This window comes from Coregonus lavaretus, assembly GCF_964263955.1.
Source record: "Coregonus lavaretus genome assembly, contig: HAP1_SCAFFOLD_7244, whole genome shotgun sequence".
In the NCBI taxonomy this organism is placed as follows: Eukaryota; Metazoa; Chordata; class Actinopteri; order Salmoniformes; family Salmonidae; genus Coregonus; species Coregonus lavaretus.
Genome location: NW_028166815.1, coordinates 4,099 through 7,721, shown reverse-complemented (window position 1 = coordinate 7,721; position 3,623 = coordinate 4,099). Strand labels below are relative to the sequence as shown.

The following is a 3,623-nucleotide window of genomic DNA, read 5'->3' as shown; positions in this document are numbered from 1 at the left end:
CAGTCTCTCAGCGTAACGATAGTCTCTCAGCGTAACGATAGCAGTCTCTCAGCGTAACGATAGTCTCTCAGCGTAACGATAGCAGTCTCTCAGCGTAACGATAGTCTCTCAGCGTAACGATAGCAGTCTCTCAGCGTAACGATAGCAGTCGCTCAGCGTAAGGATAGTCTCTCAGCGTAACGATAGCAGTCTCTCAGCGTAACGATAGTCTCTCAGCGTAACGATAGCAGTCGCTCAGCGTAAGGATTGCAGCCGACAGGCAGAAAGAGGTAACCCGTCAAATTTTACAACGCGACGTCACTATCAGAACACGACCAGAACGATTGGGAACTATTTCATGCTGGTAAGATTTTTACATGACATCCTGCACTAACTGTTCATATATTCACAATTCACTAGTTACACTTTAAACTGCTTCAACCAACTAGTTAGTAACATTGCTTGCTTGCTTGAAGTTTCAGGAGTCCTTGTTTCTCTCCTCTCAATCGCGTCGGACTATTGTCTAGCAACGGTCCGTCTCCCAAAGTATGTCCCACATACAACACAGAAACTAAAGTGGGTTCCACGATGTAATACTTCATATTTTTCCTTTTCTTTAAAACATGTACTTGGAAAGTTTGGATTGATATTATAATGTGTTGCACTTTGCTGTCTTGTTCCAGTTTCTACGGTCAAATAATAATGTGTTATGGATATAGGAAGTCCTAAGCATTCGATTGGTGGATCTGATAACTACATAAACACACTCATACAATTAATTCTTCCAAATCTTTTTTTATTCAGTTGTGACATAATTCCATGACAGTTACTGTGTGATAACAAAACAGCGTGTTGGAACTTTTCCATATGTCGCCGAGGAAGAATACGGTTATAAAATAATACTAAGGTACATTTCCTTAACATCTTAATACATTCCGTAAAATATTGTCATTGATGGACTAAAGGTTTTAGTTGTAATATAAATACAAGACATCCATCAATATTATTTTGACACCAGCAGAGAGAACGGATAGGTTGCCTCCCAAATACCAGCCTGTTCCCTATATAGTGCACTACTTTCAACCCCCCCCCCCCCATAGGGCTCTAGTAAAAAAAGAAGTGCACTATATGGGGAACAGGGTGCTGTTTGGGAGGCAACCAGAGCGATATTAGAGGTTGTTCTGACAGATCTGGAGTCAGTGTTGGGGAGGTGCGGACGGTCCTGTGGTTGATAAAAGTTAAGGCCATTAGGACACTGTCATTGGCAAGGAGAAGACAGAATGAGATCGCTGAACCCTGAACTTCAGACCGAAACTAAAACCCCTAAAACCCTTTATTTACAGTACAGAGAAGGAAAGGAGGGAGAGGGGAGGGAGGGAGGGAGGGAGGGAGGGAGAGAGAGAGGGAGGGAGAGAGGGAGGGAGAGAGGGAGGGAGGGAGGGAGGGAGGGAGGGAGGGAGGGAGGGGGGGGGAAGAGAGGGAGGGAGGGAGGGAGGGAGGGAGGGAGGGAGGGAGGGAGGAGGAGTGAAAGAGGTCAAACAAACCTAGGACAGGATCACTGTAATCCTGACAATGATGGAGGCTCTTTCCAGGGATTCCAAAAAAGACGCACAGGGATAATGGACAAAAACAACAACAACAACAACAACAACAACAACAACAAAAGGGGGTTGAATTTGACATCAGCAAAACAAAACAGGTTTACTCTAAAAGACATCCGTCCTCTGTAACTCAGTTGGTAGATGTATCCTACAGAGTACATTTACATATTAGTCATTTTAGCAGACGCTCTTATCCAGAGCGACTTACAGGAGCAATTAGGGTTAAGTGCCTTGCTCAAGGGCACGTCGGCAGATTTTTCACCTAGTCGGCTCGGGGGGGATTAGAACCAGCGACCTTTCGGTTACTAGGGCACAACGCTCTTAACCACTAAAGCTACCTGCCTGCCGCCCCATCTCAAGTCAAATGATCAGCTTCCAAACCAAAAACAGGTTTACTCTAAAAAGACATCCGTACATTTAAAATACATCAGGGAGAACAATAGCATGAGAAGTAATATTGCCTCTTTATAATGTGTATTATGATGCATGAATATACATTTCTACAGCCGGGGTTCATTCAGGAGGGTGAAACAGTCACAACGTTGAAAAAATTAAAGAAATGTAACGTAAAAAAAAGATCAAAAACATTCCAGAAACAAACAATCCAAGCCGTTCTGTACATCACATTTCTATCTACAACTGAGCAACAAGTGGAGGGTTTCACAAGAAAGATCTGAAACGTGGCTGGGTTGAAATCATTCACGTTGAGAGAGAGAGAGAGAGAGAGAGGGCAGATTGTTGAGGCATTCAGTCCGACTTGGTAAAAAAAAACGCTGACTGTTTTCAGATGTGTGTTTATGTTTGTGAGGTCAATCCATGACTGTGTGTGTGTGTGTGTGTGTGTGTGTGTGTGTGTGTGTGTGTGTGTGTGTGTGTAACCGTGAGTCTAGAAGGGAGTGTAGTCGGCAGGATACATGATGGGCAGCCAGTTCTCTGTGAAAGCGGCACAGTGCATCCATCCCAAGGACCGCATTAGCTGAAACAAACACAGGACGTGATGTCACAATACAGGAAGTAGACCGTCTCCAGAAAGGCTGCTATGCGAATGTCTCTGAGCTTTAAGGCTCTTATGTTCAAGTGTGCTACCAGACACAGTAAAAAATGCTATAAGAAAACTGCTAGTTTAAGTCTTAACAGATAGAAGATCTGTCAGGTAGTTGGACTCTCTTTCTGACCTGGATGCAGTTCTTCAAGTTGTCTTTACTGGGTTTGTCTTCTGCGATCTTGGAGGCGTACTTCAGGGCTCTGCCGTACATCTTATTCACTAGTGCATGTTTGTAGGAGAACGTCAACACCTAGAGGGGGAGGGGATCAAACCATCAAACATTGGGGGGGGGAGAGAGATTGATGATTGATGGATTCACATGTAAGGTTACTGTTGCCATTTCATCCACCCGAAACCAAACAAGGAAACAGCTAGCCACGCCTCCTCACCTTAGAGTCAGTTAGCTCCACCCACTTCTGCAGCTCCCAGAAGGTGTCGGTCAAGTCTTTGGCCCTGCCCTGTTGGGCGTCGTCAGAGCTGGTCACCTCCCCCTCTCCAGCCCCAGTGTCTCCCCGGTCTCCACCCCCCTCCCTAGCCTCCCCAGCCTCCCCAGCCTCCCTAGCCTCCCCAGCCTCCCTAGCCTCCCCAGCCTCCCCAGCCTCCCCAGCCTCCCTAGCTCCCCCAGCCTCCCCAGCCTCCCCAGCCTCCCCAGCCCCGTCCTGGGGTGTAGCCGGTAGCAGCACCAGGTCAGCCAGGGCACAGCCCTTCCTGCACAGAGCGTCCAGCAGGGAGGATTTCTGCTTCTCCATGTCACTGTAGGGACACACAGAAACATACAGTTATATTTGATATAAAATGCCTTACAAATTCTCTATTACACTAGAAATTAGATAAAGGTTAAAGGATATGAAAGGACTGACAACTGGTTGGAACCGGACTGTCTAAGGGTGCGTCCAAAATGGCAGCCTATTCCCCACAGGGCTCTGGTCTAAAGTAGTGTACTATATAGGGAATAGGGTGTCATAGGGCTCTGGTCTAAAGTAGTGCACTATATAGGG

The 3,623-nt window shown here is 46.3% G+C and overlaps 1 long non-coding RNA gene across 1 annotated transcript; it reads right to left on the bottom strand.

Moving 5' to 3' along the window:
- Positions 1 to 763: 763 nt before the first annotated feature.
- LOC311114279 lies at positions 764 to 3,134 on the bottom strand. The gene is made up of 4 exons (XR_014611088.1): positions 3,015 to 3,134; positions 2,756 to 2,875; positions 1,524 to 2,556; positions 764 to 1,201 (listed from the first exon to the last, which is right to left on the bottom strand). It is a non-coding gene; the product is annotated as an uncharacterized lncRNA (long non-coding RNA).
- Between the last annotated feature and the right edge of the window lie 489 nt (positions 3,135 to 3,623).